The sequence below is a fragment of the Macrotis lagotis genome, chromosome 1 (assembly GCF_037893015.1).
Source record: "Macrotis lagotis isolate mMagLag1 chromosome 1, bilby.v1.9.chrom.fasta, whole genome shotgun sequence".
NCBI classification, from domain to species: domain Eukaryota; kingdom Metazoa; phylum Chordata; class Mammalia; order Peramelemorphia; family Peramelidae; genus Macrotis; species Macrotis lagotis.
This window is the reverse complement of record NC_133658.1, coordinates 730,105,923-730,120,195: the sequence shown is the minus strand read 5'-3', so window position 1 is coordinate 730,120,195 and position 14,273 is coordinate 730,105,923.

The window sequence follows — 14,273 nt, the reverse complement described above, 5'->3', positions numbered from 1 at the left end:
GGGGAAAAATAAAAGGAAAGGGAAAAAATGACAGAACTGAGAGGTTCTGTTAAGAGTTACAGCTTAATAGGGAACCAATAGAAATTAAGGTGTTAAAAAAAATCAAAAGAAAATGTAAATCATTACTATTTCAAAAGATCCCTGGTTACTTGTGTTCATAAGAAAGACAAAAAGATAGATAACTTTGAGATCCATTTTCAACAAAGTTGAAAATATACTTTGGGACTAGGGACCTCACATCTAAGCTTTATCCTGTTCCTTTAAGTTATTTTGTTGACACTCAGTTCCAATCTTCTAATGCCTATTTCATTCTCCAGTAATAAATTAGATGTCTTGGAAAGCTTATTAACTCTTTCACCAATTATAACTTAAATCTTGGAGAAGGAGGGCTGTAAAACTCTGGTTAACGTTATCCCAAAGCGAACGAGTCCATTGTCCAAAATGCCCATAGTACAATTGAGATATTCCAGAAACTCCTAAGTGATTTTCAATCAATGGTGTTACCAAATTTTTGATGTGCCCTTGGAGAAGAAAATTTCTATTTAATTTCTTATGTATATATGTACATATGCATGAAAAATCTAGAATTTATTTCCTGTCATATTTACTGATAGAACAGCAAAATTTACAGAAAAGTTAAACGACAAGGGGAGCAATAAAAATTGAAAACACCCATCTGAGGAAGTAAGTAGTCTGAAGCTAAGAGAACTACTGACTTACTTTTTTTTTTTTACTTCTCAATGTAAAATATTTCCATATATATTATAGATATGGGCATATATCCTATAGAATATATACATATAATATACATTTTTAGTATTCTTTTCTTCTTAAATTTTGAGTTTCAAATTCTCTCTTCTTCCCCCACCCATTGAGGAGGCAAGCAACATATCAATTTTTTATGTGATCAGAATAGCCAAGTCTATGGATCATCATTACAGCATTGTTGTTATGATACAAAATAATTTCCTAGTTCTTCTCATTTCACTTTGCATCAGTTCATATAAGTCTTGTCATGGTTCTTCTGAAAAACACCCCTTATCATTTCTTATGGCACAATAGTACTCCATCAAATATATTCCGTAACTTGTTCAACTATTCCTCAATTAATGAGCAACCCCTCAATTTGCAATTCTTTGCCACCACAGAAAGAGCTACTATAAATATTTTTGTACATATAGGCAGTGATTTACTTGCAGTCACACTGCTAGCATTTTCCAGAGGCAGGACTCGAGTTTTCCTCCCAGTTTTGAACTCTTATTGGTCTAATTTGTAACCTCTATTTTCAAATGCCTCTTCTATAGAAATCATTACAGGTTCTTTTAAGCACAGAAAAGCTTGGAGAGTAACCATGGTCTCTAGATGTAGAGTCATTAGTCTATTTTCCTGTCAGAGCTAGAGAGGGACTGAATAAGATTCCATTTTTTTCTGGCTACTCATCCAGTCTCCCAGCCTGGAACACTTTCCCTCCTCAGTTCCACTGGCTTTCTTTCTGGCTTCCTTTAAATTTTAACTAAAGTCTCATCTTCCACAGGAAACCTTTCCCAAATTCTCTTATTTCTTAAATATTCTGCATATAGCTGGCATGTTGTCTCTTCCATTACATCAAAAGTTCCTTGAGGGCAGGGACTATGTTTTGCTACTTGTGTCCTCAACCTTTAGTACAGTGCCTTGGTTTAATCGATGCTTGATAAACTGATTGATTGAGAATAAAGAAAATATTGAAGAAGACATCTTTATGAAGCTCACAACCTTTATCTTGAAGATTCTTACCAATTATTTGCTATACCAAATAAACTAAATGGTGTAGGATTGTTCTCAAAAGAGAAGAGAGGCTCATGGGCAGTAACCATGACAGTTTGAATCAACTAGTCATTCTCACAGATAAACTATTGGAAATAAATATCTGTGTCTATTTCTGATTCAATTGTTAACAAATAGCTTATTTGGTGATGTTATGGCTTATTTGTTCTTAGGAAGGCAAAGAGAAAGTACCAATCATCTATTAATAGCCTACTATAGACAAGGCATTGTGCTAAATGGTTAAAAAAATGTTATTTCATTGGATAGATGATTAAGGAATTAAAAATAGTTATCAGTAATCTCTTAATTCCTAAATTTGATGGTCTTTTTTGAGTCCCCATTTTTCTAGATCTATTTACTCCATCTGGCACTGTTGGCCACAATTTTGTCCTGATTCCACTCACTTGTGATTCCACTCACTTCTGGTTCTCTTCTTACCTATCTAATCATTCTATATCAATCTCTTCTTCTGGTTCATCAACCATACTATGTCCCCTAACTCTGGTAATTCCCCAAGGCTCTCCCCCGGGTCTTCTGCAGTCTCTCTCTCTCTCTCTCTCTCTCTCTTTCTCTTTTTCATATGTATATGTATAATATGCATGTGTGGATACACACACACATATACATATATACACTCTTTCTCTTGGCATTGTCATCAGTGCCCATGGGTTTAATTATCTTTTTATGTTGATAGCTTACAGAATTCACATATAACCATCTTTCCCTCTCTTCTGAACTTTAGGCCCATATCATCAATTGCATAGTAGAGATTTCAAAAAGAATGTTCCCTTTTAAAGTATTTTAAACTCAGCTGATGCTGTGAAACATTTCAAATTCAACATGTCCAAAACAGAAGCCCAAACCACCTCAACACATTCCTCTTCTAAACTTCCTTATTTTTTGGAATGCACCCTTCTTTGAGTATCCCAGATATAAAATATGAAAACATTTTTTAAATGCCTTATTTTTAAAACTGAAAATTATTATAAAATTAGATTCTACTCTGGCCTAATAAAAGTCCTTTCCTTACTTCCAAGTTTGAAGGAAGATAGGGTAAAACTAATGATGCTAACATGAAACAACTAAAATACTTCTGGTCTAGATAAAATCTTGGCTTTTCCAACTTCTAAAGTAATCTTATTGACCCATCTAGGGGTTATCTCTCAAGATGTTAGATTAGAATCCACTTCCTGGCAAATATCCTACTCATTTCCAGGGAGGCACTCTCACTATCTCCTATTCAAAAATAAATTATCTATGTATGGGAGTGAACATTTATTCCAGGAGGAAAAAGTTCCAAGAAGAATAAGGTTGCTTATCTATTCAGAAAATTAAGCCAGAAATATATTGTTACATATTTTGATTTTCTTTCTTTGAGACCTATAAATATTACCTAAAACTTTCTTTAAACAGAGAGACAGGTTAAAGGGCATGAGAAAACTGTCATTTTAGGTATCTTTCTAAATCAGAAATGTCTTAGAATTACAGTATATTTAAAATCAAGGTGGTACTGTCAGATTAGTGACTAATTAGAAGCTGACAGAATATTCCTATTTCTAGCTCCACCCCTTCTTTTATCTTAAAGCTACCACCTCAGAATAGTAGACTCCTAATTAATTCTAGTCCTTATCACCTCTTCATTTATTACTATGACCTCTTAATTGACCATCTTCCCAAGTCTCTCAGCTCTACAGGGCAGCCAAAATGACTTTTGTTAAGTGTAGATCTTTTTTTTTTTAGGTTTTTTTTGCAAGGCAAATGGGGTTAAGTGGCTTGCCCAAGGCCACAAAGCTAGGTAATTATTAAGTGTCTGAGACCGGATTTGAACCCAGGTACTCCTGACTTCAAGGCTGGTGCTTTATCCACTACGCCACCTAGCTGCCCCAGTTAAGTGTAGATCTAATCACATCACTTCCCAGTCAAACTCTAGTGGCTCCCTACTACTAGAACTTCCGAAGATTGAAAGCTACATCATTCAACAAGTGATTAGTGGCATGAGTTGCACAATTATGTTTATTATAATGAGGGGCATGTTGTGCAAGGCATTCTTCTCACTTGCCTTTATGAGACTTGTTCATCCCAGGGCCTCATTTTTTAGGATACAGGAGATTGGAGATGGTCTGGATACTGCAACAGTCTCTTGCTATGGTTTCAATTTCTCCTATAAGAGCACCATTGCCCAATGGCATTGCAGAGCAATGCACTAGTCCATGCTATGAGGTGAAATATATGACAACCTGAGCATCCTAATCTTGATGAGCTATTCATCAGTATGACCTTTCTTTTCAAACCTTCCATCTTTGCACACATGCCACTGGAACCACAATGTTTTCCAAGGCATGAACCCTTCTCTCAGGGAGAACCTATTCTAGGGTGGCCATGCCCTTCATAAAGAGAACTCTTCTTGGGGCTCCCTCTGGCATTTCCAGGATCCTTTGTGTTATCATGTTGGACACCTCAAGGCACTGGTCTCTGCCACTTAAGATTCAGGGATCTTAACCAGACTCGCTTTCGATGGGCTGAGTTCAAGGGAGGTCATCACCAGCCCCTTTGGAATGGCATTCGCTGTTCTCAGGACCAACTGACCCATGTGCAACTGCTTTTTCACAGGAAACCCTTCTCCACTTCAGCCTACAAAGCCTTTTGTATATTATATAAACTCTTCTGATTACCTTTTAAAGCTTTTCACAACCTTAACAAATTCTCTTTATAGTTTCAGTGGACATTACTCAGTTCTTTGTAGTAATCCAGCCAAATTAAACTTTTTTTCTATTCCTCACAACCAAAACTCATCTCCTGTATCTACTTTTACTATTTTCCCATTTCTAGAATGTACTTAGTCTTGCCTCACTTCATCAACAGAATTCTTTTCCTTCAAGATATGGCTCAAGTACCAACTTTTACAAGAAGCCTTTCCTAATATTCTCAGCTAGAGAGCTAGGTGCCATAAATTAAAATATTTTTTGGCATGAACAAAAACAATGCAGGTAAAATTTGAAAAGAGTAGGAAATAAATCCTCACACTATATCAATTAAAGAATGACATGAAGATACATAAGTAACTGATTCAAATATGTAACATTTCCTAATAGTCAAAAGATATAGACACTTCAAAAAAGAATACAAACTGTTAACAATTTGAAATATTCCCCAATCAGTAGCTCGAAAGTACAGTGGATAGAGTACCAGGACTGGAGTCAGAACTCATCTTCCTGAGATCAATCATATCTAGCCTCAGACACTGGCTGTACGAGCCTAGACAAGTCCTTTTACTCTGATTCAATTTTTTCATCTTTAAAATGAACTGGAGAAGCAAAAGAAGATACTTCAATATCTTTGCCAAGAAAACTCCAAATTGGTCCTGAAGAGTCAGAAACAACTGAAAAACAACTATTCCAAATCTAATAATAAGAGGAATTAAACAACTTTGCTGTTTAACCTCATACCCATCAGACTAACAAAAATGACAAAAGATGAAAATGATAAAAATTGGAGAGCTTATATGAAGACAGGCACACTAATGCACTGCTAGGGGAACTATGATTGGTTAAATGATTTTCTCAGATTTGAAAACATACAAGAAAATCACTAAACTGTGCATATCCATAGGGATATCACTAAAGGGAATATATTCCTAGGAAAGTAAATACAAAAATATTTATTTACACATTCAAGAAGCATTTATTATGCCTACTATGTGTCACATAAAATGCTAGGCACCGTGTATATACAAAAACAAAACAAGTGTATGCAAACAAAACAAGAGGGTTTGCAAGTGTGAGCTTTTCTTATTTTCCCTGATGGAAAGGGAAGGACCAGTAGCAACTCATGTCCAGAGAGTGTCCTAGGACCAGACAGCACAGCTTGGGACACCTTCTACACATGCCTATGGAAACAATCCTTATAGTGTATTGTGAATAAAATATGTACTCAGAAAAAAAGAAAAAACAAAAGTAATGTGTAGAGATTGGAAGTGGGGGGGGGGGTGTATTCCCACCTAGAAAGAAGGATAGTCTATACAAAGGCATGGAAATAAATATTGAAATATCATGTATAGAAAACAGCACTTGCACATTGCACACTACTTCATAATATCTTACTTAACATAGTCTATATTTCAGTATGTAAAGGATATTTCAGTTCTTTCCAGATCTTATTGCATATTGCAAAATATTTTCCAGACTTATTGTGCATGACTATTTTGCATATTCTATATTCCAGTATAACTGAAAATTTTCAGACATATAAATTGCATATTATTCTGTTTTACATATTCTTTGATTCAGTTTCCTGTAATATTCCAGTCAAGTATCACACATTATTCTCCTTCATGTAATCTTCACTCCAGTTTTACTGGAATATAGAATATGTGGAAGAAAGTCATGCATAATAAATCTGAAAAGAAGCTAGAGCTAGATTGTGAAGAGCTTCAAAAAACCAAACAAAAATTTAATCCTGGGGCAAATGGGAGTCAGAGGAATTTCTTGAGTGACATCATGAAGGAATTGAAGGGATTGGTGGTGGGAATTGAATCAAACTAACTCCATCTTGTGACTTAAATCTGTAGCTAGCTCAGTTCTTTCTCTGAAGGCAGTGTAAACTCCATCATTAGTCATTTGGCTTTGTCTTGGATCATTGTATTGCTGAAAATAGCTAAGTCCTTTACCATTCCTCATCAGACAACATTGCTGATACTGTATATATCAAACTCCTGGTTCTGTTCATTTCACTTTGCATCAGTTCATGTGAGTCTTTCCAGGTTTTCCTGAAATCATCCTGCTTGTCATTTCTTATAGCACAATAATATTCCATCACAATTAAAAACCACAGCTTGTTTAACCATTTCCCAATTGGTAGGCATTCCTTTGATTTCCAATTCTTAGCTACCACAAAAAGATCAGCTATAAATATATTTGTACAAATAGGTCTTTCTCCCCTCCCCCTTTTTAATGTTTTTATAAATGTTGGAGATGTGGGAAAACTGGGACACAAATGTTCAATTGGTGGAGTTGTGAACTGGTCCATTCATCAGTAGAGCAATTTGGAACTATGCTCCAAAGGCTATAAAACTCTGAATATCTTTTGATCCATCAATTCCACTGCTTAGGTTTTCATCAGCTCATAATTATAGCTATAGCATTTCTCGATCTACCAGTCATATTTCCTTGTTAAAAAAGATCAAATAAAATTATACCTGTTATAACAGTTTTAAAGACATACTGACTAATGGTGATGATTGTGTGTTTGTATGCACATATATGGCTAAATTATATCTAGAAATACATATTATGTATAAGTATATATATGTGGATAGTAGATATGTCATAAAAAGTATAACTTGTCTTGTGGATATACTGGTGACCATTGTTTCCCTAATAGATAGATAGATATATTCATATACATATATGTCTTATATATATGCATATGCATATATAGCATACATACATACATACATACACACTCAAGATAATGTGGTGGGCAGGGGGGAGCCGAGCACAAACAACTTCTAGGGTAATCAGGAAAGGCTTTTGTGGCAACTAGCACCTGAGTTGAGCCTTAAAGAGAGATGGGGACTCAAAGAAGCAGAGGTAAGGAAGAGCAATATAGAAATGATGGACAAAGCATATACAAAAGCAAATCATGGGGGCAGCTAGGTGGTGCAGTGGATAGAGCACCAGCCCTGGAATCAGAAGTTCAAATCTGGCCTCAGATGCTTAATAATTACCTAGCTGGGTCACCTTGGGCAAGTCACTTAACTCCACTGCCTTGCAAAACTCATTTTTTTTTAAATTTAAAAAAATAATAAATAGGAAGTAGATTATCATGTGGAACAAATAGCAGTAGAGTATAAGAGGGGGAATACTATATAATAATCTTGGAAATGGAGCAAGAATTTGAAGGACTTCAAATACCAGAGGAATCTTGTATTTTATTCCAATGACAAGGACATAATAAGAACTTTTCAAGTGGAGGATGGATGTGCATTTATTGTGTCAGTTTAACAAGTGATCGGAATTAGTTTTTTCATTTGTTACCCATACTTTAAGAATTTACATGTGGATAGTTAAGACGATGAATTTTGTTCTTGCCTTGTTTTCTGGAATTTGTCACTGTGAATTGCTAAATGATTTTACCATTGTTCTCCTTATATTGCAGCTATTTTTTTTAACTATCTCTCTAGTTTGGTGGGCACATGTAGAGTTTTCTTCATTTTCCTTTGTTTTCAGTTTAAAGCCCTTTTGATTAGTTTTGCATGACTATAAGAAAATATATTTTTATTGGCCTTTGGAAAGGAATGGCAGAAATTCAGAAGCAATGAGTAGATGTTAAAAAGAGATAAATTTGGGCTTGATCTCAAGAAAAACTTCCTAGCAATTATAGTTGTAAAAAAAAAGTAGAGTGGAGTGTCTTCAAAAGTAGTGTATTTTCCATTACTAGAGGTCTTTAACAGAAGAGTGGTGACAGCTATGTTGTTGCAGGTGATAACACTTAGAGTTGACTGATCAACTTCTTTCAACACTGAAATATCTGTGATTTTGTAAGATACAATCCATCTCTGACCAAAGAACATGTGATAACCTGTGTTTTAAGCAATGGTCCAAAATATCTCATGCTCCATGCATAATTTTCTTAGCCAGATGGTAACCTTCCAAAGCAACCTTTCTTTTTTTGATCTCCTTGATGAAAACATCTCCTGTTCCCCTTAAGTTTCTCAGTTTCCTGTCCAAGTCTTCATAATCTGTAGTCATGTTTCATATGTTCCTGCTGTGAACATCATTTATGGTTCTGTCACTGATCAGAATTGAGTAGTAGTCATTTATTTTGGCAAGTCTTGGAAGGTCCTCTGTCACATCCATGCTAAATTCCTCAGGAAGATGACAGACTTTTCTGTTGTCATCAGTTTGAGAGATAGTTGCCTCTATATCTCTTATCTCTGACTGACTCTGACTACTTGTAGAGTCACATTATTATTCCTTTGAAGGCATGTGGTTGCTTCATTTTTAGGCAATTCTCTCTCTAATCAGGAAGAAGTACTTATTTGTTTTTAGCTCTAAATCTTAGGAGATTATTATTTTTTTCTTTTCTTCCCCATATAACATTCTTCTCCCTTACATAGAACTGAAGTATGACAGATTCAGCAATTTACTTCAGTTAAAGATGAGGAAATTGTAGCCCAGAGAGGTTAAGTGACCAGGGTAGAATTGAGAATAGGTAGGATTTTCCTGCAATGACTCAATTCCTTTTTTCTTCCGCTTTTCACATTGATTAGCTTTAATTTTTAATTTATCCTCTTAGGAATACTTCATCTTCCCATATAATCTAGAAAAAGGAGAAATATTCTTTTCCTTCTTTTGTGGGTATAATGAGAGAATGGCCATAAGGGTCCAGGTCTTAGAGCATGAACAATATGCTCTGTCTGGTATCAATCCATGTGCCATATGAAGTATGGTAAATCTGAGCATAGTATGGGGTCACCCTTTACTTCTCTTCAAAGACCACATAAGTATTCTCTGAATTTTTCTGGCCAACTTATTGTTTAAATATTTTAAAAAGAAAGGTTTTAATTAACTGAGGATCCAGAAATGAGCATATATGCAAAATTTGTAATCAGATCAAATCACCCTGCTCTCTCCTTAAGCAACTTTCTAGTAAAGAGAAGGAAATACTGGTAAGCCTCTGGTGGCTGGCTACCCAGTTACCATGTGTCTATGAATGCATGGTACTATATTATTTGTCTCTGCTATATTTATTCTTTCCTGATTTTTAGTTGAATAAATATTGGAATTGTGATGACCAAGTTTTGACCTTGTGTGCTTCATTTTATTTGTTTTTGTTTTGTTAATTAACTATTTTTTATCCATCCATCCCCCATTACTCTTTCTCATTAAATAAATAAAAAACACAAACTTAAAAATTAAGCCCCCAATTCATAGGAAGTCTGGCCAAATAAAGTCCCATATTAAACATATCCAAAAATGTATGCCTCTCTAAGCATGTTATGATCTTTTTTCTGTCAGGAGGTGAGTAGCATATTTCATCTATATTCTTTTAGACTCAAAGTTTATTATTGCATTGGTAGAAGTCTAAAGTTTTTCAAAATTATTTTCTTAATAATGTTGCTGTCATTTGATAAGTTGCTGTGGTTCTGCCTATTAGTAGATTCCCAAGTTTTCTCTGAAACTATCCAATTTGTCATGTCTTATGCCACAATAATATCCTTTAGAAAACTTCAGGGGCAGAACCAAGATGTCAGTGTGAAGCTAACATGCTCCTGGAACTTTTCCCTACCAAAGATAAATGAAGCCTCTACTCAAACATTCACATTACAGATTTCACCAAGAAAAGGAGAAAATGCAAAGAAGTTCTCAACTGTAGACATTGTTAAGGATCTTCAGTGAAAGTCTATCTCTTCCAAGGGAAAAAGGGGAAGTAAAGTCCAGGAGGTGGGAAAGAGGAAAAGCCAGCAGGAGGCTTTTAGCCACAGTGCAATCCAGATCCCAACAGCTTAACAACAACAGAAGTCCCAGCAGCTAGATAGCAAGCCAGCAAGGAGGAACCCAAACCCAAACAAAGTCTGAACCCTGAGAACACCTAGGTAAGAGACAGGACTGGGTCAGGAAGAAACCACTGTTAATTCAGAACCTGGACATAAAGGAGGGAAAAAACCTCTGCAAAAGCAAGGCCTGGACTGCGAAAATTTTGGCCAACAACAAGACAGAGATCAGACTCCAGCCCCAGCAAAAAATAAAATAAAATAAAATAAAATAAAATAAAATAAAATAAAATAAAAAAGCTTGAATCTATACTCCTTATACCACAGGAACAGAGCTAAAACAACAAAGATGAACAAAAAAGCTAAAAGAGCACTCACTAAAGAAAACTATTTTATAGAAAAAGATGATATCAGTGCCACGTCTAAATAAGAAGGCAGTGAAAAGTCACTCGCAGGGGGAAGTATCAAAACATTATAAATCGGACTCAAATACAAAAGCTCATCAAAGAAGTTAAAAAAAGAATTTAAAAAACAAAAAAGAGAGGAAGAAGAAAAATGGAAAAAAATAAATAAAGTCATGTAGGATAATTATGAAAAGTTCACCACAGAAATCAACTTTGTTTAAAGTAAAAATAACGGGGTAGCTAGGTGGTACAATAGATAGAGCACTGGCCCTGGAGTCAGGAATACCTGAATTCAAATCCGGCCTCAGACACTTAATAATTACCTAGCTGTGTGGCCTTGGGCAAGCCACTTAACACCATTGCCTTGCAAAAACTAAAAACAAAAATAAAGTAAAAATAACCAGCTGGAAGTCCATTTGCCAAGGCAGACTCAGAAACTTTTTGAAAACAATTACAGAACACTTCACACACAAATAAAATTATATTTAAATAACTGGGCAAACATCAAACTGCTCATGGATAGGTCAAGCTTAAATAATAAAAATGACAAAACTAAATACCAAAATTAAACTACCTGTTTAGTGCCCTACCACAAAATTCCAAAAAATTACTTTAACGAATTAGAAAAAGTTGTAAATAAATTCATATGGAAGATTTAAAAGTCAAGAATTTACAGGGATTCAATGAAAAATAGTGCAAAAGAAGGTGGCTTAGCCCTACCAGGCTAATTATATTATAAAATATCAGTCATTGGAACTGTCTGGTATTGGCTAAGAAATAGAGTGGTGGACCAGTGCAATAGACTAGGTGCAACAGCAGGACATGATTATAGTAATCTGCTGTTTGATAAACCCAGAGTCCAGCTTTTGGGATAAAAATTCTCTCTTCAATAAAAACTGCTGGGAAAATTGGAAGTTAGTATGGAAGAAACTTTGATTAGACCAGCATCTCACACCCTATACCAAGATAAGATCAAAATGGATACAGGATTTAGACATAAAAAAAATATTATAAGCAAATTAAAAGATCAAGGAGTAGTTTACCTGTCAGATCTATGGAAAAGGAAGCAGTTTATGACTAAGGAAGAGATGGAGAACATCACTAAAAACAAACTAGATGGTTTCGATTACATTAAATTAAAAAGCTTTTGCACAGACAAAACCACTGTAACCAAGATCAAAAGAAATGTAGTAAACTGGGAAATAATCTTTACAGCTAGTATTTATGACAAAGGACTCATTTCTTTCTTTTTTTAATATATATTTTTAAAGTTAATTTTGTGCTTTTACATTACATTCTTTTCATTTTCACTTTCTTTTTTTTTAGGTTTTTGCAAGGCAATGGGGTTAAGGGGCTTGCCCAAAGCCACACACAGTTAGGTAATTATTAAGTGTCTGAGGTCATATTTGAACTCAGGTCCTCCTGACTCCAGGGCCTGTGTTCTATACATTGTGCCACCTAGCTGCTCCTCCAATTTGTCATGTCTTATGCCACAATAATATTCTTTAGAAAACTTTGGGGCAGAGCCAAGATGGCTGTGTGAAGCTAACATGCTTCTGGAGCTTTTCCCTATCCTTTTTTCTATCCTTTATTCAGACTTATTCTTAATTAACATTTTTACTTGTTTTCCAATTATATACAATAGTAGTATCTACCTATCATTTTTTTTAAGGTTTTGGATTTTAAAATCCCCCCCCCCCCCACAGAAGGCTGTCTGATAATCTTTACAATGTTTCCATGCTGTACATTGATCGAAATTGAATGTGTTATAAGAGTAGACATAAGAGTAAACAAATCCCCCCACCCCCAACAAGATGAGAAACCACAAGAACAGAGAGAAAGAGGAAAAAAAATGTACTTCAGTCTGTGTTCAGATTCCAATGGCTCTGTCTCTGGGGTGAGTTGCTTTCTTTATCATAAGTCCACCAGAGAGGTTGCTTCAATATTTTTTCCACAGTTTCTTCCTAGCTATACCTCACTCTATTCCTCCCCACTCTCATTCTCTTCTCTCTCTCCTTTCATCGTAGCCCTGTCCAAAAGTGTGTTATATCTGAGTACCCTCTGCCTCGATCTTCCCTCTCTTCTATCACCTATTCCCCCTTTCCTCCACCCATTCCCCCTTATCCCATCCTGTCTTATTTTTCTCTAGGATAAGACAGATTTCTTCACCCTATTAAGTGTGTATGTTATTTCATCTCTGAGTCATTTCTGATGAGAATGAAGACTCACTCATTACCCCTTGCCCTCCCCCTTTTCACTCCATTGAAAAAAGATTTTTCTTGACTCTTATGTGAAATCTCTTAGCTTCTTCTTCATCTCCTTTCCCTTCTACCCAGTACTTTCCTTTATCATCCATTGACTCCATCTTTTTACTATATTATACCATTATATTCTGCTCCTTCCTATGTCCTGTCTATATATATGCACCTTATAACAGCTCTTAATGAGGAAGTTCATATGAGTTTTCAATATCTTCTTCCCATGCAGGAATGCAAACAGTTCAATATCATTAAGTTCCTCATAGTTAGTCCTTCTCTTCCACCCCCTCTATGGTTCATTAGAGTCCTGTACTTGGAGATCTTCTGTTCAGCTCTGGTTGTTTCAAAAGGAAAATTTGAAAGTCCCCTGTTCAGTTGAAAGTCCATGTTTTCCCCTGAAAGAGGATGTTCAGTTTTGCTGGGTAGTTGATTCTTGGTTGTAAACCAAGATCTTTTGCATTCTGGAATATCATATTCCAATCCCTATGAGCCCTTAATGTAGATGCTGCCAGATCCTGTGTAATCTTATTTATGGAGCCTTGGTAGTTGAAGTGTTTGTTTCTGGCAGCTTTGAGAATTTTCTCTTTGATTTGGGAGTTTTGGAATTTGGCTATAATCCTGGAAGTTTTTCTTTGGGGATCTCTTTCAGGAGGTAACCAGTGAATTCTCTCAATTTCTATTTTAGCCTCTGCTTTTAGGATCTCAGGGCAATTTTGATATATTATTTCTTGAAAAATGAAGTCTAGGCTCTTTTCCTGATTGTGGCTTTCAGACAGGCCAATAATTTTTAAATTATTTCTTCTGGATCTGTTTTCAAGGTTGATTGTTTTTCTAGTGAGATATTTCACATTTTCTTCTAATTTGGGCTTTTTTGGAAGAGTCTTATTTCTTCCTGAATTCTGGCAAAGTCATCAGCTTCCTTTAGTTCCATTCTGCATTTGAAGGAATTATTTTCTTGAGAGAGATTTTTTTATCTCCTTTTCCAGCTGGCCAGTTCTGTTTTTTAAGGCATTCTTCTCCTCATTTGCCTTTTCTGTTGCTTTTTCCATTAGGCATAAACTGGTTTTTAGCATATTATTTTCTTCAGTAATTTTTTGTATCTTTCACCAAGCTGTTGATTTGGTTTTCATGAATTTTCTGCATCACTCTCATTTCTCCTCTCAATTTTTCCTCCATCTCCCTTAATTGTTTTTCAAAGACTTTTTTGAACTCATCCATAGTCTGAGTCCATTTTCTATTTCTCTCAGAGGTTTTGGATATGGAAGCTTTGACTTTTTCATCATCTGAGTATGTGTTTTGAACTTTCATGTGACT